Source organism: Gallus gallus, chromosome 15 (genome assembly GCF_016699485.2).
Source record: "Gallus gallus isolate bGalGal1 chromosome 15, bGalGal1.mat.broiler.GRCg7b, whole genome shotgun sequence".
Lineage (NCBI taxonomy): Eukaryota > Metazoa > Chordata > Aves > Galliformes > Phasianidae > Gallus > Gallus gallus.
In genome coordinates this window covers 12,019,372-12,043,960 of record NC_052546.1, presented here as the reverse complement: position 1 = coordinate 12,043,960, position 24,589 = coordinate 12,019,372, and the positions used below count along the sequence as shown (strand labels likewise).

Sequence of the window (24,589 nt, the reverse complement as noted above, 5' to 3'; positions counted from 1 at the left end):
TTGGACCAGGGAGTTGCACTAACTCTCAAGAGGTCCCTTCACACCTGATTTATTCATCTCTTTCTCCACATTCCGCAACACCTTTGCGAGGGGCATAAATGTACCTTTATCCCTGCATGCATGCTTGCAAGCCAGAGGCTGCGTGCGTACTGATGGCAGTAATGTGCACAGCAGCATGTGCCGTTGGTTGGAGTTTGCATGAGTGTGACTGTAAGTGCTCAAATAAGAGAATTTCTCCCTGTGTGTATGTGTAAGGACAACAAGGGAAAAGTATTTGTGTATGTGTGTGTCAGTGTACTTACACATCAGTGAAATTGCTGCAGAAGAGAATGTGTGTATGTGCATGCATGTAAGCTCAGGAGAGGAAGAGTATGTTTCCAGCTGCATGGAGAGTGCAGAAAAGATCTCTGAGGAAAGCTGCGCTAACAGAGGATCCTTCTCCCTCTCGCCAGCCTGTTGTGGCTTGTTGAAGTAATGTAGTTTTTGAGGAGGGAAGTCTTATATCTTAAGACAAACCACATACCTCCAGGGTGTGCATCCAGCCTGGGAGAGAGTGGAAGTGAGACAAGAGAACAGTCCAAGTCTCTCGGAGGTGTCATTGTGCGCGCTCTGAATGCAATGACTCGGCCCCATCGGAAGCGATGGGGTGAGAAGAGCAAGCGAGCTTCCTTGAGAGGGCTTCAGAAATAGAAACAGGACAATCCAAACACTTGAAATCAATCCCCATGTGCATTACCAGTACGTCAAGGATCCTCTAATACGATTGCAGTTGGAGAAGTTGCTCAAAACCATGCTTAAAGAGAAACGTAGGTTGCAGTATTAAAGCATAGCGTCAGAATACACATGTAAAATAACGTTTGGCATCAAATACTCTTAGCCTAAATATTCACAAAAGGAGGATCTGGTTAACTTTCGATGCTTTAATAAACCTCTTGCCAACCTGGGTAGGAGCAGAGAAGTAGCACTCCCAAATTCCACAGAGATTAATCACCGGGTAAGCCAGGGGACCCTGGTCATGCTGAGGTGAAGGAGAATTGAAACAGATTGTGGAGGAGCAGAGAGGCATATTGTGGGAGGAGGGAGAAACAGAGGTGATCACAGTGCATTCAGCAACACACATCCTGCTGCAGTCTGTGACACGCGGTAACGTGAGAGGGATAAATCCCACCCAAAAGCTCCAGCTCCAGACACCCTGTTTGTCAGAGGAATTTTGATTTCAGCTCTGATTTGATGGAGGCTGCTGCTGACCAAAGGAGGTTACCAGGCAGCCCTGGGAGCCCTTTGGAAGTTCTGAGTTGTTGCAGTTCATCCACTGGGCTACGAGCAGCAAGCAATGTATGCAAGCCAGGGAGTTGATATTGAGCTCATTTCATTGGATGGGATGGGAGAAGGGAGACTCCTAAGTAGGTGATCAGAATAAATGATTTACCAGGGCACTAAAAGATCAAGGCACTTATTTCTAAAAGATCTCAGAGCACCTAAAGCCTAAAGTGTTATGGTGCTTTTAGGTCTACCCTCAGGCTGTCAGACTTGCTCCAGCTTCTTGGAATAAGTAATTTGTCCTGTTCCCCATTAGCCAAGTAGTAGAAAATCTGTTCCAAAAGTTGCTTGCTTACTCCCCCAAGAAAACAGGTATGTGATAAATATCTGCCTCTTAAGAACAAAGAGCCAGTAAGAAGGATAAAATTTCCCCATATTGCAGCGCCAGGAGTATGAAAAAAAAGGCATTTGAAAATGCTTTTTCAGCGTCAACTCAGATTCTCACTCCTGGTTTCCCTATAACACAACAGAAGGTTCTACGCCTTGACTCACGCTTTGGTCCTTCTCAATACCCCCTTCAGTTCATGGCTGTTTCCCTGGTGATGTAGTCATAATACCAAAACCATCTAGTTTCTCCTAATGAACATGAACTGTTGGACCAAAAGGACCAACCAAGTGGGGCCACGTGCTACCCTGTTACAATCACTATAGGCTGTCAGCATTTTGTGATTGTAGGAAGTCCCAGCAGGTTGGTAACATGTTGCTCCAGAGCAGGTTGTGTGCATTGGGAATAAATTCAGTACCTCAGCATTTTAAATGACATTTCTAAATGTTAAACTCTATAGTGCTGCAGTGAAAATGGCTGCTTCTATTCGCTGCAAGGCACTCATAAAACTCCATGTGGCCAGTCACTAGAGGGGGCCAGAAAGCCACCTTGTATCGATCAACAGGGGCTGTACAATCTTTGTGGACAGGGATTTGATCTACCTGGATTTGTGCAAAGCGTTTGACACCATCCCACATGACATCCAAGTCACCAAGTTGGAGAAAAATGGATTTGATGGATAGGCCACTTGCTGGATAGGAGCTGGCTGTATGGTCACACTCAGAGAGTTGTGGTCAATGGCTCAGTGTCCAAGTGGAGTCTGGTGATGACTGGCATTCTTCAGGGATTGGTGTCGGGACTGATGTTATTTAACATCTTTGTAGGAGACATGGATAGTGGGGTCAAGTGCACACTAAGCAAGTTTTCAGATAACACCAAGCTGAGTGGTACAGCTGCCATGCTAGAGGGAAGGGGAGCCATCCAGAGGGACCTGGATAGGCTTGATAGGTGGGCCTGTGTCAACTGCATGAACTTCAGCAAGGCCAAGTGCAAGTTCCTGCACTTGAAGAAGAGATTCACTTTTTCAAAGCCACATTAGCGTTGATGCAAAATTCCCATGCAGACATGTCACACGACAGAGCCAGAACCCAGCTAAGTTCTGATGGCAAGAAGAGCATCTTTTCTATTAATTCCCTTGGGCACCACAACAGTGTTCCTGACACAATCTTCTGCCCACATCCAGGGACCAGCATTGGAATTCTGCTTTCGGTTACTGAACGCACAGCCTTGGGCTCTGCTGAAGAAGGCTGACCCCTCTCAAGCTGTTCTCAGACCAACCATTTTCTCTGTTGACTGCACCAACAGCATGAATCCCAAAGCAAAGACCAGCCTGAGACCACAAGACTGAGCTCCCTCTAGATGCAGGCGCACTGGAGGGAAGCAGTGACATTCTGCCTATGTTGATGTCCATGAGGGCTTTGGCCAACAGCGTTTCTGTTTCTTACCCTTTGGCTCATATGGAGAAAGGAGGCTTCTGGAGAACCTGTAAGGCCCTTGTGAAAGGCGACCAAGATGAGTGTCTTATGAGGGCCTCCCTGGAAAATTTTTAGGAATTCACAATTTGAAAACCTGCTCTCTGCTTAAATTCACTTCTGGAATCCCTGCTGTAAAGATGTACCATTTGCTAGGAAGGAAGAGGATCTACTCCACTACTGAACAGCCGTTCACTTTAGCTCTTCATTTGCATAATACCCATAATGCAAAGCTATGCCATAAAAAGGTCTGATTTAACTTATGAAAAGCTGTCAGTGATGAGAAAGGTAAGATTTGCTTTTCAAGTCTTTTCTCTTAAACTGTCATTAAAAATGATTCATGGTAAAGACAAAGTCTAAGCAACTACATGGTTAGAACTGAAACCCACCATAAATTCAGGCTTTTCTTTCTGTTCTTACCCCGTTGTGCTGTATCAGGTTACCAGAACAGAATAACTGTATGAAGCCTGAGACAGCCAAGTCTGACAACTGAAACTCAACTGCTACTTGTTTAAAAGGTAAGCGATATCTCGAGAAACACATGTTGGCTGTGTGGTTTAAAACAATGGATCCTTGTAGAATATAATAAACCCCTAGTTTAAAAAAAATTAAATTGTAAAATGACATTTACCATAAGCAGCAGACTGTCAGGGCACTGACACCACGTGCTGCAGTATTTCTTCAGAGCTGCTCAGGGGGGAAATGAGAAGAACTGAGCACTCCTAGCATGCATGAGCTATTGAAGGAGGATGAACAGAGAATGCTTTTCCTCATCGTTTCTTTCTTAGAGAGAAAATGAACAAAAATAGAAAGTGAGGATGAGTAAAGGAGCAGGGGGAGGAAGAGAGATGAAAACACTGACCTTCCTTCTTTTATTCCTTCCTTTCCTTCCTTCCTTCCTTCCCTCCTTCCTTCCTTACTTCCTTCCTTCCCTCCTTCCTTCCTTCCTTCCTTCCTTCCCTCCTTCCTTCCTTCCCTCCTTCCTTCCTTCCCTCCTTCCTTCCCTCCTTCCTTCCTTCCTTCCTTCCTTCCTTCCCTCCCTCCTTCCTTATCAGAAAACATGAAGTATTTAGTTATAGCTTTAAAATTTTTATTTTTTGAAAAATGGAAAAATCAAAAAAATCTGGAGTTCAAACAAAACCTTCTCATAAATATAACATCAGTCACAAACAGTAAATAATAATAAAAATAATATAGTGTTATGTCATGAAAACTACATCACAGGCATATGCTAGTTAAGTGCCACCTGCATATTCACCACTATTAAACAACTTTGGATGACATTAAATAGTTTGGCAAATTGTATTTTGGCAAAAAGAAATAAGAGTTTTATTTGCAGCTTAAGGAACACTGTGGCCCAGCAGCACTAAAATGCTGGCTCCTGGATATGGAGATACTAGGAGATACCAGCTGAGAAGAGCTGAGACTGTTAGCTGAAGCACAGCATCTGCCTGTCCCACTATTTAACCAAAGTCAAACCTCAGTTGTATGAGGTGCAGAACCATTTGCTTTAAGCATCCACTGGTGTGCATACCTGAAAACAAATCCTTCTGTGTGAGATCACTGCCACATTTCTGGGAAGGTGGGTAAAGTTCAGACCCACCTCCTAAATTCACAGAGACTCTGCACAATGCCCAGTGCACGTACCTGGACAGCAGCTAATGGATTTTTCTCCCAGATCCAGCTCTCTGGTTCTCATTTCCTTGGGTTGGTACCCCTGCCTCTCTCACTAGGTGCACAGGGCTGGCAGTGTCACTGGAGTGTTGCTGGCCCTGTCTGCACCAGCCACCACTGCTGAGCCTCTGTTGCTGTAGATACCGCTACAGTAACATTAGTTTCCACAAAGATGCTGCAGCAATTTACTCTGGTGATTAAACTGCAGCCACTTATTGCACAGAATAAATAACTGGATAATGGTGAATTATGGGGCTATGACTCCATCGATGGGTTCTGGTGACATCATAAACCACAAGAACCAAGCTCGAGTCATCAGAACTCCTGAGACGGAATTATAAGGTCCATCATTCAAACTGTGCTCTTTAAAGATATTTGATATAATACATGGAGCCAAAAGAATACAGAGAGGCAGAAACAGCCCACCAGGCTCTTGGGCCAGCCATATACTGTTCTGACCACCACGAGCCTGTAGCCAAGACTGGGAACAAACCAGGACCTCTGCTGGCCGAGAATTTTCTTTTCTCTTAGAAGGGCACAGGGCCACGTTGCCAGCCTGTTGTAAACTACTGACATTGATTTAAACGAGCCAAGGCTCTGGCTCCAAGCCTACTGTGCTAGGATAGCATTTACCTGCAGCTGATGGCTGTGGAGGTTGAACAACATTGATTGCTTTGTACGTTCTGGCCCATTAGATGTTATTTAAAATACTGATGTATCAGAGAACAGAACAATCTATAAGATTAGCGACAGCAGATGACTTTTCTCACTCGTGAACGTTGTTTGTTTGACTTTAGTGCTTACCAAAAGTTGTCTTCAGCAACTAGCAAATGTGTAGGGCTTTTTTTTTTTTTTTTTTGAGAGCCTGATGCATTTGCAGCTATTTGTTTCTTTGTTCATTCAACAACACGAAAGACATAAAATTGTTCTTGAGGACTCTCTTTCCTATTTGATTGCAAAAAAGTCCGTGGTGGGAAATCACAATAGGAATGCCAAATCAGCACTGCCTGGGACAGATGAAATGGTGAGTTCTACATTGCTTTCTCTCCCTCTCATCACCATTTCTCAAACAGAACTTCAGCATTGGGGAACTCAGTCTTTCTATAGTGATTCCTCTTTAAATATATATTTAAGGGTAGTATTTTAAAAATCACTCATCGTTGACCTAAAATGTGATACTATTTGAGGTCAACATTATATTTTCCATTGGGGACAGTTTGACCAATGCCAAGTACTTCTAAAATTTCCACCCATACATACATATTGAAAGAGAGGGGGAGAGTGTAGAATGAGATGTGTATCTTAATGTACCATACTAGACATAGAGACAAAACCACATTTTTAATAGCTTTCTATACTGATTTCAGAACTATTTGTCATGTGACTGCAACAGCACACATCTGCAGGCTTTAAAAACTAAAGCTAAGCTTCAAAATGTTGGACTCGATCATAATCTCATTGCAAATTCTTAATGCCTCCAATGAATATAATTGCCCCAATTTAAGTGTGATCAGAAACAGGCAGTTTTATCTCACTGTGTTATTCTCTTCACCTTCTTTTGAATGGGAAGTTGTGTGCATGATCAACTCAGGACTGTCCACACATTTTGCAAGTTGGCCAGAATGACTCCTTGGAGATGCATATGCCTGCGTCAGATCTAAATTTTCTCCTCTTAATCTACCTTCACTTCACCTTTCCCTGTCACACAAACACACACATTTAAGTTTTACCTCTCCCGTTTGGCTTTTACCTTCTCTTCTCTACAAGAGATCCCAACTGTTCCCAGTACTGCAGCTTATTTTTCCTCTTGGTATTTCCTGGACATTGGCAACTGACAGCAGGGGTTTTAAAGGTGTGTTGATATCCTGACCTATTTTTCAACTCCAGTTTCTTCAGCTGTCTTAAGGAAAAAAAAGCAGGGTGTGTGGTTAAAAAAGGGCTCTACAGTTTCAAGAGCAGAAGAGCTGCCACTGAGCCCCACCTAAAACCAATACCCAGTCCTGCCATTCCACGCATACATAACCCAGAGCACCTCAACCTGCTACCCCAAAATGCTGCCTGTTCTGGAGTGTTTGTAAAGATGCTGATGAAATGCTACATATTTCACCAGTTTTAACACAAATGTCCTGAAAACTTGAACAGAAAAGCAACCTTCCCTCAGCTGGAACAGTTGTTGCTTAGACCACAGGTGAGCAAACAGACAGGAAGGGTTATGTGATACCACAACAGGAACTGTCAATAATGAAAGGTAACACCTGAAAAAAAATGCCTGTCCTTGAAGAAACCTACATTACTCAGCTAGTGACCATATCCAATGTATAAGTGTGCTGGAATTTAAGATTAGTTCACAAGTAAATTTCCGCTTAAAATTATTTTGTCATTAATATCCTTTGGAAAAAAGAATTCATCAACTTCTACCTATCAGTGTGCTCCACAGATATTCAGATTATCAATATATCTATTACAAAATAAATGTGTTGTCACGATGAGCCAAAGATTATGAGCAACCCTTCCTTCCTCTGAAGTACTCAAGGATGGTGGAACAGTTCTCCTGTGCCACCTTCTCCATTAGCCAAAATGTTCCCACCTAAGCAGTTTAACATGGTCTGAAGCATAGGTTGCTGTTTTCTGTTGTACTCTAAGCTTATTTTTATTGCAGGTCAGTTTCTCTAAAAATCTACACTGCAGGATGATGAATTGCTGTGGTTAATTAATAGTTTACTGATTGCGTATTTAGCAACCAAGCAAGATCTATACCAATATGAAACATGACATACTCTAACTAGAAAATAAAATAATGGAAAGAAAGGATATGAAGCAATGTATTTCATGAAGACAGCACTCAAAGCTCTCTAGCATCAGTGCAATGGGCAATATCTCAGCAGCATCATGGCAGCGGTAGTTTTACAAATGGCAGAAGTGCAGATAGGGTATTGATGACAATGAGACTACCAGTGGACACTCACACTTTACATAAGGAATAAGTGGCCATGTGTGCAGGGTGAGACCTTTGTCCATGTCATCATACAGCACAGGCTTTGGGATCATTCTTAAAGAGACCCAAATTGTTGTAAGACAACCTGATGTCAGCAAGATAAAAAGCAGAATTACAGCCCAGGAATTAGGACAGCAGACTCTGGCCTTTTCAAGAATCTACTTGGAAGAACTGCAGGGATACAGTTCTGGAGAGAAGAAGAGTCTAGGAAACCTGGATGATTTGTAAGGATCCAGAACCCCTCCTCCAAGGTCAAGAGTGGTCCATCTTGATAAGCACTAAATTGAGCAAAGGCAGCAGGAGGCCTGCATAGATGAACATGGAGTTCCTAACAGGAAAAAAAAAAAATAAAAGAGAGAGAGAGAAAAGAAAAAATAAGAATACAAGAGGCAGAACCGGGGAAGAATATACAGAGACATCATTTAAACATGCTGGGACTGAGCTAGGAGGGTTAATGCCCATCTAAGCCTGAATACAGTAAGAGAAGTGAAGAGCAGCAAGAAGAGCTCCTACAGCTGCATCACCATCAAGAAGATTTTGGAAAATGTGGACCCACTGTAAACAAGCAGGAGATGTGGTGAAAAAGGACACAGAAAAGGCCAGGGGACTCAATGCCTTCTTCCCGTCAGTCTCTACTGGTAAGTCCTGAGCAACCTGGTGTAGCTGAGCCTGCTTGGAGCAGTGTATTGGACTAGAAGATTTCCAGCAGTCCCTTCTAACCTCAGCTGCATTGTGATTCTGTGAGAAATAAAAGGAAAAACACCACTTTAAAAGCAGAGTGTTCTATTTCTAGCAAGGGAATTAGGATTGAATAAAGGATATGCTTCCAAAGAGAAGGATGCAGGATTTGAAAGACCTGAATTACCTCTTTTCCTTAGTTCCACATAGACAAGGCACTCAAGCTGACTTGCCTAGTGTGAATACATGGTGCACATGCAGTTGGAAAGGAAGCAGGAGGAACTGCAAAATGTGGCATAGCTTTTAAAACACAGGGTCTATTGTCTTACCTGACCGAATCTGCCTTAATCAGATGTTGGCTCCGTTTCACTTCTTGAACACGAGCTCCTGGAGCTGCAAGGCACACAAGGAACTTTACAACCATGCAAGCTCTGGCCTAACAGAAAGGGGAAAAAAACAAAAAAACAAAAAACCAACACCAAAATACCTGAGATTGCTCTTTCACGTTAGTTCCTTTGCCCAGGTGACAAGACATTTTCACCTGGCCAGAAAACAGAAGAATAGCAATAGGAAGATCAAATGGGAATAGGAGGAAGTGAGAGCAATGTAAACTGCCAGTTGTTTTGTGTATGTTTTTTTTTCTCCTCCTTTAATTTCAATTTGAAAAGACAGTGAAATGGAAAATGTGCCTCTAGTTATTACCCCTCTGTGCTTCCTAAAAGCCTTTCTCTGAACTTTTAAGTCTCCTCGAGTTTCAGGTCCTCTCTCTCTCTCTCTCTCTCTTTCTCTTTCTCTCTCCCCCCTTTTTTTTATTTAAACTAATCTAAAAAAGCTATAAAAATCCTCTGACACTATAAATTTCCTTGTAAACCCTGGTTTTATAGGTTTAATTGCCTCATTTTACTGCCTTGCATGCTTTGTTCCTTCAGTATTTTAGAGAGCTGCCCTAGTATTTAGCAGAAGCAGGCATCTCGGGGAAAGAGAGGCCATCTCTGAGCCCTGTACTAGAATTTGGATGTGTTCAGAGCTTTGGCATGGTTAACACCCTATGGAGACTGAGCCTTGAAATGGCTCCACTCAGACTCATGCATGTGGGAAGTTGACCTAGACAAAAATGAAGAAAAACCTCAGCACTGGGAAATTCAAGTGTCACTTGGCATGGGATAAAATCATGCTCACAAGCCTTGAGGGTATGAGAGAAACCACAAAGGATCTTTCACAGGGGAAGGGGCTATGGTAAGGTTCTTCTTGTTATTTCTATTACATAAATAGTTCATTTTCTGAGTGTTTCCAAAGTATAATGCAAGAATCCCAAAGAATCCCAAGTAGGAAGGACAGTCTTGTGCAAGGTGCTGTACACAAAATTGAGAACTTGGCCTAAAGACCCCTCTGTCTAAACAACTATCCTCTTCAAAGGGAAAGACGGGCATGCATGAAAATCCTACCAAGATTTCCCCTTCATTCTTTGTAGTCAGTGGACTCGATCATAATTTTGGTCCTAAAAACTTGATGCCCAAGCAATAGGCAAAACTCACCTTTGCTTCAAGCACATGCAATTCTTGATTATGCCACTGCCTGCTGGACTGACTTCCACAGGCCTGAACAGGATACTGTGCCTGTCCTGTGTTCCACATTGAGTGGTGCAAAGACAACAGATGCATGGGAAATTCCAGTGGGAAACCAAAAGAAACCTTTGTAACTGGAAGGGTGGAAATGGCTCCCATTTTCCACCATGCTAGCAAGTAGACAGGGCTGGTGCTACTGGAGAGAACTTCATGTCAATACCACTGCAAGTGGTGGAGGAATTTCGTAGTCTGCCTTAGGGGAACCCAAAGACCTCAACAGCCAAAAATGATTCTAGGAGAGTGTTTTGGAGGGCACTTCAGAAAGCTATGCAATCCACCCTTTAGTGTTTTGCGCTCTCAGCTTCCCTGATTGCTTAGCTTGGCACTGGCATGATCTTGGTTTCCTGCCTGATTCTAGTATCCATGGACGTGGTAATCTTTTAACATAGCTAGCTCAATAATTTCTGTGAAACCCTATATGCCTAAGGGGTTCCAACTCTGCAATAGCAGGAGCAGAAAAAAAGACATCTGGAGGACAGTCAGTGGACAGAACCCTATGCATGTTTTTCCTTGTCGAAGGAGAATAAAGAATAAGAAATAGAAAAAATCCACTCCAAAGCTGAACAGCAATTGCAGGGCACTAAATGGCACCAGGAGACCCAGTTTTGAATCCCTCCTCCATTTGATTTTAGAGGATAGACTTAGCCTTGGTCTTCTAAAGACAGACCTCTCAAAAAATCCACACTTGATCTCCAGTATTTTTCTGCTTAGTAGGACTTCTTAAGTATCATCTGATTTTCTTTGTTCTCCTAATAATTTAGGCTGTGGTACAGAGTCCTTCCTTTCTTTATCAGTTCTAGTTCAAGCATGGGAAACAGAAAATACTGGATAGAAGGGAGAAATAAATGAAAAGGCTTTCAAACAGTTTGGTTTTAGCTTAATTGAGGAAATGGTGAAGGGATCCAAATGTGGGTTTTATTGGCAAATGAAGGTTTTTATTTTTTTCTGTGTTTTCCTAAAGAAGCAAGGCTTGTGAATCATGATGTGTATGCATCTGTCACTACTTTCTGGTTTGCAGTAACTTTAGACAATGTTGAGCATTCTTAACCAAGTATGTCAGAGAGAAAGAAGTTTCGAGATTATTAAGTGTCTATAAGTTTCATGAATACCGGTCAGCCAGTAAAGGAGAAATACAAATTTGTTTCCCCATGCTTAATCTAAACCATATAGAAGCTTAAATTTCCTCATGCTGTTCACCAAGTTACCATTCTCTAAAACAGTTCTCCCAGACGTGGTTTAGGAGAAAGAAACATATGCAGTGTGTGAAGAACTGTTACCTTTGGTTTCTTCTGAAAGTGCTTTTTCTGGAAACAGGTAAGAGCAGCAATCAATTCATTTTTTTCCAGGCCACTCATGATTTTATAGACCTCTGCTGTATCCCTCACAGGCTGGAGATGTCTGGCCTGTTCAATTGTTCTTCATAAACACAACGCTTTTTGCTCTTCTCTGGATTTCTTTTGTTAGCTGGCTCCTGTGAAGAATAAAGAAGAAACATTCCTTAGTCATGGAAGAACTTAGAAGTCCGTTTTCATACATATGCTATTCCCTGTGAACAAGCAGAGCCTGACAAAATAAACTGTTTGCTGGCAGCAGGGCAGGCAAAGGGAACAACGACAGAAGGCTCAAAAGGGAAGGGAAGAGGAGGGAGAGGCACTTAGAGGATCAAATCTAGAGGAAAAGTATGTTAAAAACAAATGAACTGAAGAAAGAACTTGTTGTTGGTGAAGTTGATCCTTCATGCTGCCCTGCTATCTTGTAAAAGGAGTTTTATTTGCCTTTTTGTGGGAGTCCTGGGAGGAAACTATTAAAGGAACAGGCTTTAGGCAGTTTGTGGGGATGTGTATATAGGCATGTGCGCAAGTGTGTGTGCGTGTGTGCTTGTGCGTGCATGACTGTGTTTTCTCCCTCCCTTTTACAAGGGCCAGTTAGGTCGCAAGGTTAAAGCCAGGGGGGACTTATTTTGTGTTGTAAGAATTTTTACAAAGTGTAAAGGATCAAAGTAATTAGCTAAGGGTGAGAGCCCAAGACTGTCAGAGAAGTAATGCAGCCTCTGCCCAGAGTCATGATTGCAGCCGGCCAGACTGAAACTCCAGATACTGGGAATACATTAACCAACAGGTCCAACCAGCGTGGGGTATGTTGCTAAATATGAGACTTGTAAGAAAGAGGAAAGGCAACATTTTGGATGGAGCAACTGGAAAATGTTCCAGAAGTGTGGCTGAATGAAGCACAGGAGCTTTTAGGTGAGAACATTTTAAAGCCAGCTGTCTGCTGCTGCGCGGGCTGCCAAACCACGCTGGCACTCCTTGGAGCCTGGGCCACTGCTTCCTGCTCCCAGATAGCTGGAACTGCTCTTTGGAAGTGAGTCAGGGCTCCCAGTAAGAGCTCTGCCTCTAAGCCCACATCAGTTTTCTCGAGAAAGAACCTCTGATGACACAGGTCTTTTGTGTCTATGAAGGTAGCTCTGGTTTTCGTTGCTACATCAATGGTGGTATATGCGCACACTATTCACTTCACAGCAAGAAAATCAACTGCTATTTGCATTGCACAATCTATCTGGTGATCTACTGTTCCAAGTTTCTCATTTTCCTATTTTCCTCTTGTGAAGAGAAATATTCAGCATTAGGAAATACATTCTTGACACACATTTTTACATAGAAGTATAGGGATGAGAAAAGACCTTTGGCCAAAGAGACTGTCCCACTTATACATGTCTTCCTCAATTTCAGGAGTGGCTTCTGTGCGCAAAAAAGCCAAATTACAAGGCAAACAAACACAGACCACACCATGGAGAGCCTGCAAGTCCCTGGAGCTGCTCACATTTTTGATTGACAGTAGTAACTGAGAAGAATGGATTATGTCCTGTCTTGGAAACAGAGACCAAGGTCTTCCAGCCAGCCACAGGAGAACTTGCTGGGCACTGTACGCTTCTACCAGCCAGGCCACCAGATCCATCACCTCCAAGCATCATTCAACAAAAAGCTGACAAGCTGCCACATCCCACCAAGGGGATTCAAGGGAATAGGAAGGAATTACACAGTGGGACTCCAGCTATCTTCTCTGTATCACAGCTAGCAAGAAACCATCCACATTACCCAGAGTACTGGGATGGCAGGAGGAGAAGTCATCTCTATGCCCCATCTCCTGCTGCTGTCTGAAAAAAATACATTTACTCCTGGAAAAGCTTCCTTTTTAAAGTACTGCATTAATTTTATTAAATGTTCATCATCTACATTTCACCTTTCCTTCCCAAACTACATTCATGTTTGAGAGAGAAAAATAAACCTTGATGCCTAACCACAAGTTGGCTCGGAGCCGCCTTCTGTCTCCAGCCCCTGTGAGGATGAGTTAGTGCTCTGGAGCTGTTATTGATCTCCAGGCACAAACTGTCTGGCTGCACGGTCCTCGTGTCTCCAACCCTGCACCACTCCTCCCACCTGAGAGCTTCAATTGTTTGGCATACCCCTGCTTCCAAGCCTATTTGAGATGCAAAATGTACAGCTGGCAGGTGTGGCTCCATGATGGCCCGCAGCCATTTATCACACAGTTCTCAATAAGCTAATAGCCCTAATGTGTGAAAATTGATTTCTGGGGTGAATGCAAAAGTCCCAGTGATTTACACTCTATTTCCAATTGATGAGGCTCAATTGATTTCAACGAGTACTAAAATATTTACCATTGTGAAAGGCAAGGGGGAGGGTTGCGGTGTAGGACTGGGAACAGGGTCATCACTCATGGAGAGGCAAACAGCAGCGCCTGCAAACAGCACTGTCAGCCCATGGAAGGGCTCATCAGGAAATGAGGCCTTTGGTGCACCAGGAAAACTACTGGGTCAGCATTAAGTTGCAAGAAGAGGGAAAGCAGTGGCAAAAAAAGAAGGAAAGGCCAATGTGCTGTAAACAGCCTTCCAGCTTCAGGGTGAGCTAAGATTCACAATGAAAGAGCCATCACTTCAGGAATCCCCTGCCCTTTGCTGCTGTGTGCTGCCAGCACGAGCTCCAGGAAGCTTTGCCCTTTGAGTCACACAGGCTCCACGAGCACCATGACAAGGCTATGTTCGAGGTTATGTGAAACCAAAGTCCAGTGAGCTTCCCAAACACCTAACCACAACCATTGTCCACTCTGAAGAAACTTCTCCAGGCACAGCTTTTCAGTAGGACAGATGTTAGTGCTGACTGTACAGCTTGATGATCAGGGTGCCAGAGGGCAGCCCCAAGTAGGACACCTCCTCCCACTAACACCTAAGTGTCAGTGTCTCCAAACCAACTGCCTCAGCAAAGCAGATCAGTGCACCGAGGAGAAAGTGGGGAAGCAAATGGAGGGGAACAAAAGCTGGAACACTCTTGCAGCCCACAAGATCACTTGCTTCTCTTTTCCTCAGCCCCACAGACTTATCCCTCTTTTCTCCAGTCTTTTCTTCTTCCTGAATCTGAACCACCAAACCCAGCTCTCGACTCCCACTGATCTTTTCCAAGTCTTCCCCTATTTATCAATCTGCTCTTCTCCTTCCCTTGTCTCTACAGGGTAAAGTTCCCATTTACCAGATCAAAGGTTAACACTTGTCAGAACAAAAGCTGTGATAAGCATCTCAGCAACTAATAATTTCCAAGTTTGGAGCTGCCCTCACATCTTTTTCTTTGTCACCCAGAAGAGATTGAGGGCTAGAGGCTTGTGAGCATTACACAGAAAATAATGATAAACCACATCTTCGCAATGGGGTCAGACCTAGACCTAGGTGTGAAGCTGCTAACAGTTATCAGGTAGGATGGTGCAAAGGGACTCATCCATCGCACACTGCCCTTTGGGACGCTACCATAGGAATGGAAGAGCTGCCCCACTCCCAGCCTTCAGAATCCTGTCTCCACTGGGACTGTATCTGCAAATATGACACTTGGGTTGATATGTCCAGATCGGTGCCAGCACAAAAAGCCAATATACCACAGTTCTTGGGTTTATTGTGGCATGATCTGTTCCGAGATCATGTGGTTGTGTATATCTCCAAAAGTCTGTCTTTTCTGAATTTTGAAGACGCTGCCATAAGCAGAGCTTCCTCTATCTCTTGTCATCCAACTACTCACACTCTTATTCACCCATGATGACAAAATGCTCTGGAGACTATGAAATATCAATAAATAAAGAGAATAAACTCTGCTAAAAAATATCCTCTTTCTACCAACCTCTCAATGCAGCAACATCAGAAGATCAGGAGCATGAGGCACTGAGCTTGATGTACTGAGTGCCATGACATAACCCCTCCAAACCTCCTGCATTAGCCTACCTGCAGATGTAGCACCAGCATCTCAGCTGAAGAAACTCAAGACAACTTTGTAGAATCACCCAAATGAGAATCTGCTTTAAAAATTCTTATTAAATCTTTAAAAGGAGCAGCCACAGTTTTGAGCCCTTAGACAACTCTTCAGCTAAAGCAAAGCAAGAAGCCAATGGAGCTCTATCAGTCTGTAGCAGGCAACTCACCAAACTAAATTTATGATGAAAAATTCTTTGCAAACTCCCTATCTTTCAACTGTGAAGGAAATAACTGACCACTACTTACATTATTCACCTGTGCTATTCTGTTCTTCTTGGAAAGTGCAAATGAAAACACCAGCCTTGTTTTTCAGCAGCTTTGTTTTCTGGCCTTAAAGTGCTCTTCAGTCTGAAAGAGCTTGGTTCTGGACATTCAGAACACCTCACTGCCAAGGGAGTCTTTGAACTAATATCAAAACCTTGCACTTTACTTCTCAGCATGCTGAATGGAAGCACAATTCTTCCCTGGCTGTTTTCTTCTCCTCCTAGCACTCTGTGGCTGATCCTTTAGAAGAAGAAATTATTTGACCAGGCAAAAGTACTTCTTGCTGCTAGAAAGAGTCTTGCTGTTGTGTTTGCTTTCCTCATTTCATTTGAAATGGCAGAAAAGGAGAAAAAAAAAAAGATACTGATGTTACCACCAAGTGAATATTGGTCAGCTACAGCAGCGATGAGTTCTGTAAAACAGATAATCTTCTCTGTCACCTTCTGATTTTCCAGTTCCCTATTTGAAATAACTCTTAATTCTTTCTCTCAGTATACACAATTCAGACGATCTCTCCCTTGCAAATTCAGAAGATAAGGATGTGCCAAAAAAAAGAAGAAAACAAATATACACCACCACCCACGTGTCTAATGGGCAAAACCAAAACAGTCGCAAGGTTTTCTATTTCTCTGCCAGACCTACTCTGTGACATCTAAAGACCTCATCAGTCTCTGCTTTCTCCCACCTTTCTGACTTGCTGCAGACCTGCTGCACTTGGATAAACTTGGTGCAATAAGCTCACCAGCATAAAGCACCACTAATTGTTATTCACCTTCACAAAAAGATGACGTAGTGTTTCATCAGCAAATGTCCCCAAAGACAATTTAGCTCTCTAGGTGAAAAATGATACTCAAGTGCAAAGTGTTTTTAAAAAATACTGGAAACACATTTTATAAATAATAAAAGAGGAGAAACTTCCATTTTAGCCTATGTCTGTTCCTCTGGCCATCCGTGCTCCCCTTTCTCCTGCTCACTCTGCATAGCTGTATCGAAAATCAGAACCCAGCCTCAGCAAATCCTATTGACTGTCTCCTGTCACTCACCTGATTAAAGGTTCCACTTACATCCAAATGGTTAGAGCCATGACTCCGAGCCATTCATAAAACTCCTATTGAAGGATTAGCTTTCACAAACTTTGCCTTAATGATTATGCATTCTATTGATCAGTGGGGGAAACTATAAAAATTGACACCAGAATAAACTTTGAAGGACTGCTCTCGCTCAGCAGAACTAGGATCAATTTGAATCGACTGGGATGATAGGGAAGGGGGGAAAAACAACTGCTCTCCATTAGCTGGGTGTAATTCTGATTAGCTAAATGTTTAGGTTTTTTTTTTTTTTCTATCTGTCCCTATTTGACTGCTGAAACCCATCAGCATTTTAGTGTGATGCAGATTATCAGACCCTGAGGTTAACTCTCTAAAATGCTCTGGTGTATGCTCATTCCACCTTTGCTCCACAGATAAGCCCTCATTCATGACTACTTTGATGCTGAGATTTTCTTATCCCACTTTAACACAACCCAACACACCCCACTGATTATTTTGTTCACAGAGGGAATAGGTATTAGCCATTGATAACAAAAAGGAAACAGTATGTTAATGTGACATTTGTTCTTAAAGTCAGTCAGAAATTCTTTGTTTTTTTTACTCCTGGAATTCTTTTCCAAACCTTTTTAGCAAGCATAAGCACATAGTCAGGTATCCAGTTTTGGCTAGCCTGTCCTGAAGAGATGATTGGAGAGAGATGCACACAGAAGTTCAATGGCTTTCCTAAATATTTCATTTGAAAAAAAAAGAATAAAAAAATCTGCATAATGTTATATTACCTACTGCATATACATATACTATCTATGAAAATACTATCCGTAAAGTTTTCCTCTTTCAAATTTTAGACCCTCCTGGATACAATAGAGAAAATAACTTCATTTATCTGTACAGTTTTCCACTGAGCAGACTTCTTTCCAGCTGCTAGCCCCAAAATCCAAACATGTAGACTACTGCCTTTCTCCAAGCAATTGCAGGTTAGCTGGGGATACCCAGTCCTAGTTTTGCATCTTTCTACTTTACTGTCTAATCACAATTACCCAATGTCATTTCAAAGTAGTCATCATCTGCTCATCCCACATGAACTTTAGGAATTGCCAGTTCATGGTGCTGAGTTTGAAACAGCAGCTGTGAAGATACATGATCATCTCAAGGCATCCCTTCAGTGCATGGAGAGGAAGAACAGCAGCAGCTCCCCAAGAGATTTTACAAGAGCTGCATCCAGAACTTGGTTAACATAACCATGTTAGTTGCTGTCCTTTTCCAAGAAGGATGGATAAGAGCCAGTCCAGGGAAGCAGATGTTTTTAATCACAGAATGAACCTTATCTAGAGCCCAGCCTTCATGGCCACTGGAGTCCAGCTCGAGTTTATATTACACTAAGATATTCTCCCAGATCCAATTTCCAGGTGGTCACTGAAATTCTTTTTGGTGGTCTCCTATTTACAATGGATTTATTCACGGGATTAGTGACCTGTTTTCTCTTGTTTGGTACTCACACCTACCATTTTATATGGCAACCCAGACAGTTGAGCTAGTCTGTGGGGACTGGTAATCAGAAATGAGAGCTGAGAATGAGCTGATAGGCATGAGCAATTTGAAGCACTATGGTCCTTCCAAAAAAACAAGGTGGTTAAGACAGAATTGTCCACAAAGACATTTCTAGTATTATACAAAACAGGTATACAGACTGAGCAGGATTCGTCTCTGCCAGCTGCAGCAGTTATAAAGCAAGCCCTGGCCAAGGTAATCACCCAGGCTCTTTACTGAATCAATGGCACAGGCACCTCTAGGAGGTAGTAAACCCCATCTGTTCTAGATGCCTTTTTCAGGACAAAATAGCTTCCCTTATAAACAGTATGTGCCAGAGACCGTATCCAAGTAGCAGGTCATCTCTATGGATCTAGAAAGAAGAAAAAGTATGGTCAAAGCAAGCAGCCAAGGTCCATGTGATGAATAAACAACATTTTAAAACAACTCTTAGATGTTTTCAAAGATACAGGCTCTGCAAAAGAACAAAATAATGCATTCAACAACTCAAATGCCCTAAAGACAGTCAGAAGTAAAGGCGGTGTCATGAAAAGGAGGACTGATGCAACTTAAAGTAAAACAATGGGTGGACTAGGTTGACCAAAACCTAAAGCCAGGCATATTCACATTAGCAGTTAAATACTCAAAAGTCATGGTAATTAACTATTACAACAGACAGCTAGGAGATGTACAACATCTATTTCTGAAAATTTGGAAGCTTCTCTCGAAGATGTGTCTCCTACTTGTAACTTAATGGATTCAAATGTACTGGACTGCTTTGCAGAAGAATTCAGTCTGGATGATGCAACCTTTTGATCTTTAATTTTATGAATCTAGGCAAAAAGCCTTATTTTCATGACTGGAATAGAAAAGCCAAGTAAGTAAACATATCCTCTGACATATACAGTTTAAGTGAAGGCATAAAATGAAAACTTCATACAACACTTAAAAGAAATACAAACAATAACTATCATAAATAAAAACATTCACAATCTTAACTGCATGCAAGCTGCAAGTAAGGACCAAGTCAATGTCCTAAAGTACACTCTTTGAATGTCACTTAAATAAGTGGTTTCTAGCATTCATTTTACTCCTAAGGTTTTCCAATAGCTTCTAAAAGCTCTCAAAGTATGACTTTAGAGATCAGAGGATTGAAAAAATATGTGGAAAATCATTAGCTTTGCAGCAGACCAAAGAAACGTATCTATGGGTGAACTTGAAAAAAAGAAAAAAAGTAATAATAATAATAATGATAGTACTAACAGGAGTGATCCATAACGGATGCAAGCTGAGTAAAGATAACTTAATTGCTGATCTAAGGAAAGCAAAAACAATAGCTAAAGTGTTTCACTCCAGAAAGCAAAGCGCATAGAAAGAGATATATGAGGATGATAAACTGATTTGGCAAAATTCACTCCAAATCTATACATGGTCAATAACTCCTTGTGGAAATTATTGGAATATGAGGTTGGTAGCATTCAGCAAGAAGACATTAATAGACATCTAAGTGGTAAAAATAATTTATTAACGATGTAGTTTTAAAATATTATGACATGACTAAGCTGATTGCACTGGGAGTACTGCTCCATACAGGCATAAAGTGTCTGTCAGACTTTTAAAGTCATTCCCAACAGTTCATCTCATTTGAGCTTAATGCAGTCCTGGGGGTAGCACGGAAGGGTGCTAACCCCACACATGGCCTCCACTGGGTCAGGGCATTTCTTTGTCCTATTTGTTGGTAAAAACAAGAAAGGGGTGCTCTAGGCATGAGTTCCATGGAAACACTTTCAGGAACCTCAGACACTGACCCCCGAACACATCTTCTTTTACAAATTGTTCCCTGGCTGTTCCCTGCTCATCTCAGAGCACTAAAAAGGATCCATCCAATAAAGAGCTGAGATGGTGAAAATGGAACTAATAGGGAAGCTCACCCCTCTAGACTCTGATCAACACCTCTGAATCATTTTGACCAAGAATGAATGCTGTTGGGGAACAATCACAGGAGGTTACATTTGAGCTTCTGGGTCATCACCAGATAGTGGGGTGAGTATTTATCTTTCTAAAGAGCAGCATGGTAAAAAGTACATTCCCTTTGCAGTTGCCAGTGATAATGGATGCTGTGTGAGCTAAAAACCCAGCAGTTAAAAGCTACATTTATTATCACTCTATCTCACACCAGCAAATTTATGATCCCTTCCAGACCTAAAACATCAAAGCAGAGCAGGAGTCAGAGCCTTTTCAGACTGTTATTTTTTTTCTTCTTCTTTTCACATAGATTGCTTTATTTATTTTTTAAAAAGAGGTGGGCATTAAAACCAAAATCTGACCTTTGATCCCCTGAGGCAACTCATTACTTACAAGGGCAAATAGGGAGCTGAAAGTTTTTCCTGCATGAAACCGTAAATAATTCTTACATACATCCACAAATCACTCTAGGTTGGTAAAGTAAATAGTAATTGGTGGGTTTCTCCCTAGAGGCAGGTCTGAAAGGGGTTGTAGATTAGAGTTAGGGATTTTTTGTTAAAAAAAAAAACTTTTAAAACCATGTTCCCCCCAGCTCAGTGTTCCAGATGCTCAGATAATATGAGAAGTTTTGGAGGTTTGTGTATGGTAGAATTGCAGGGAGGGGAAAGTTTGGCTGTTTTTCTTATGTTTAGCAATTTCTCATGTTGGAATTTAAGAGATTCACAACTTTAGGGCAAAGGGGAGTATTTAAAAAATTAAATGCCACATGTGTGCTGCAGCCTTTTCCCTATACAACCCAGGTTTCAAGAAGGACATTCTTCACATCTTCTCCTGAAGAATCAGCCCCACTCATTAGTTTGCAGAAGCAGCAGATTACTGCCTCCTGCCCTTCTTTTTTTTAACATGAATGACCCACCATAGTTAAACACGGTGCATGTGAAGCACATTATCAGCTTTCGGTGTTAGATAAACTCTACCCGTACCATCTAAAGTCTACCAAAGGTCAAACCCCTTTTCAACCATCGCTTTTTCAACAGTTATCCAAATGCATTAATTCAATAGCAGTCATTCACAGAAAATAGAATATCTGTACTTGTTACTGGAAGAACACAGTTGTTATAGCAGACCAGCTAATAGAGTGAGAGGGTACACTAATATTATCAACTCCAGTTGACATCTTCCCATGCTGGACCAATCAGATCTGCCTATCAAAAAAATAGGATTACTCAGTGGTGCACCGTTACAGTGCAGTGATTTTCTCTACAGGAAAATTATTTAAGAGCTTGCTGATAGCATGCCAAAGAAAAGCTATGAAACAGAGCAGCTCTGTGCAGAACACTGTGGTCACAGAAAAAAAAAAAAAAGCATAGCTGTTACACTTTGATGAGAAAAGTCAGAATCATGAGAATAGCAAGAAAATGGAGCAGGAAAGGGGATGTTTTTAAGTGTGACTGACACGTTTCTATCTGTATGAACTGACTACAGGCAGACACAGTTATTTGCAAGGAGAAAACTGGTCCCAAGCGTGGTTCTATTTCCAAGAAGAAAACAGGGGCCATAAATCCACATTTAATAATTGAAACAAATGGTCTGACTTTCAGCCAGGCTGTGCACAGTGCACCAAAGAAACCTAAGGTATTGATTAAGACATAGGATTTTTCTACCTGGCCTTTGGCGTCTTCAAAAACTTCAATGTCCAAAGCTAAGGCCATGTGGAGTTTCATCTTAGACAAGATTAGGTTTGAAATTTCCTAGGTTTCCTTTCCAGCCTCCTTCAGCCCTGAGACCTATGGCCTGCAGCATGTGCCAAAAGAACTGTTAAGGGCGCTGCTGAGGACCCAGAGACATTACAGTAAAACATGCAAGAGTTGCACTAACCTTCCTTCACGGCCTCTTTCATTACATACCCCATGTTAAATATAGCTGGTTGGTATATAGAACTGCAATAATTTGCACTACTGAAAATGGGAGTAGCAGAACCATTTGATATTTCTACCTCTCTGACCTACAGTTTTCCCCAGAAAGGATTTACACCCTGGGGCAGGAATGGCAAAGCCATACATGGAGCTGATCCTGAGCTGCTGCTGTTTGTATACAGAATTACAAATGTAAAACAAAGTAAGTGTGGGTTTACTTTTAATAAATTGAGTTGAAACATATCATCCATTCAGAGTGTGCTTCACAAGGAGTTCAGTCATCCTTCCTGAAATAATGGGAACTCAGGCTTTTATTTTTTAAGTATATAACGAGAAAGTGATTTATTTTCACTCTCCCAGCAAATCAGGAAACTGTTGCTATTCCTAGACACAGAACAGAGGCAAAGGAAGATTAAACACCCAAATATCACACTAGAAGCCTTTGGCAGAGTATGAAACCAAACTCACCCCTCCTTTCTGAAACGTAGCTCAGCTTCTGAAACACGAGAGCATCACTGCAGCCCTCACGTGATCACAGACACACACCTTCCGCAGGGCTGAGGAGCACAAGGCAGCAGTCAGTAAAAGATTCCCACCAGCCTGGGCTCAGGTCCTGTCTGATCTCAGGGAACAGGTTTCTGGTTTCAGAAAGCACTGAGCTGAAGTTTGTTTCCATCAGTTGCAATCTTCTCAATGAAACAGAGAGATTTTTCTCCAGCAAGTAGAGCTATAAATCAGGACATCTCCTGAGGTTCTCTCTTTTGTTTTCCTTCTTTTTTTTTCCCTAGTTAGTGTGCCCTCCCTCCCCTTTCCATCCCTCCGGACTTACTTCATAAACATTAGCTTTCAAGCATCTCTTCCCCCAGAGGACATATCACAAACATCATGTTAAATATTTAGAACAGGAAACCACCTCACTTTTCTAGCTACATAAAAACTAACTTGGGAGGGTGCACTTTCTGTTCTTATGTCTTTTATTTATTTATTTCCTTGTGCAGATCATTTCAATACTCAGGGAGCTTACATTGGCCAGGGACATTTGACAACAGTGTTAAGAAGCCCCTCTAAGCCTGGCTGAAGGGGTATGCTCCTGGATGCCTCAGGGATAGCCAGTCCCCCAAACCACTGTGATACTCACAGTGCCTTTGTGGGCCTCCAATAAGATACCATCATATACATAATAATAATTATGTAGGTTAGAGGAGATCTTCAAAATCATCAAGTCCAACCATCAGCCTAACACTACCAAGTCCATCACTAAACCATGTCTCTTAGTTCCATATCCACACACATCTCAATATCTCCAGGGATGGGGACTCCATCACCTCCCTGGACAGCTCATTCCAGTGCTAGACCACTCTTTCCATGAAAAAATTCTTCCTGATACACAATCTAAATCTCCCCTGATTCAATCTGAGGCCGTTTCCTCATTGCCTATCACTTGTCACCTAAGGAAAGACACCAACATCAACACTGTATAACTACAGGGCTTGGAAGAGGAACTCAACAACAACAAGGCAAGGACTCTTAGTGGTACACGTGTTGATTTCAAGCTTCCAGATTGCTCATCCAGCATTTAGGGGGACACTCTCCCTTCCTACTCCTCCTGCAGGCCCTTGCGCAAGCAGGACATGTGTCCCACTTGAGTATGTGGCTGCGGCCACAGGGCCAGGCCGGGAGCCACCTGTGTGCTGCTGACTTCTCCACCACCTGCCCCTTCGTCTGCTTGGCACAAGGGAAGGCAGTGCAAGAATCAGGCAAACCATGAGGCCCTGCTGCAGTCCTGTTTTGAAGATTTAAAAGGTGCAAAGGGGTTGATGTTGGCATTTCAGATGTGGACAAATCTCACCCATTGTACTTAGGTGAATCAAATTCTTAGTGATGTAAACTGAAAATTCTTGCCAAGTATGCACACAAGAGAAAGAAAAACAAAGACTATAAAGATTTATAGATTGCTTTAAAACGCATTCACCCTAAACTATGAGCTGCTCCTAAAAGCACTACCAATCTGGCTTAAAAGTGAAGGATTCTGTTGGAATGAATGTTTTAGTGAAGACCAACAGAATTTAAGAGCTAAATTCAGGGTATTAGTTCAGTAATTCAAAACAACAACACTAAAGGTTTTATATCTTTGAATTAAATGTTTAAACTAAGAAGGACTTTTTAGGCCCTAAAGACATACAGCACCACAGCGGTCCACTTCTTTATGCTCACACCTAACACATCTCACAGAACTGCATCAGCTGGTTGCTGTCAGGTCTGCAGTTGTGGCTGCGTTGAAATATATCCCTTCAAAAGGCAAATCCAGCCATCAGGGTGAACCTTCAGTCATTCACGGGTCTAAATCTCCATGCACAGTTTAACCAGGGTACGCAAACTCCAAGCTGGCAAAACCAAGCTAAAAATCTCTTTACAAGAACAAATTCCCTTGCCACAATCCCAGTGTTTCCTGCTTTTAGCTGGGATAAAAA

General features: G+C 42.1%; 1 protein-coding gene and 1 long non-coding RNA gene across 12 annotated transcripts in view; one reads left to right on the top strand and one right to left on the bottom strand.

The window, feature by feature from the left end:
- The window catches only part of TBX3 (T-box 3), a 302,848-nt gene that overhangs the window by 181,460 nt on the left and 96,799 nt on the right, over positions 1-24,589 (bottom strand). For 5 of the 11 annotated variants that reach the window (XM_046901064.1, XM_046901070.1, XM_046901067.1 and 2 more), the window contains 3 exons: positions 22,587-22,675; positions 11,367-11,560; positions 8,794-8,857 (listed from right to left, as the gene is read on the bottom strand). The gene's annotated coding sequence lies outside the window, so the exon portion shown is untranslated. Of the gene's footprint in view, positions 1-6,541; positions 6,692-8,793; positions 8,901-8,951; positions 9,006-11,366; positions 11,561-22,586; positions 22,676-24,589 lie in introns of all 11 variants that reach the window. The other 6 variants (XM_046901073.1, XM_040647960.2, XM_046901069.1 and 3 more) reach the window with 6 other exon arrangements.
- On the top strand, positions 5,103-8,166 carry LOC121106871. Its single transcript, XR_005840087.1, has 2 exons — positions 5,103-5,815; positions 7,451-8,166. It is a non-coding gene; the product is annotated as an uncharacterized LOC121106871 (long non-coding RNA).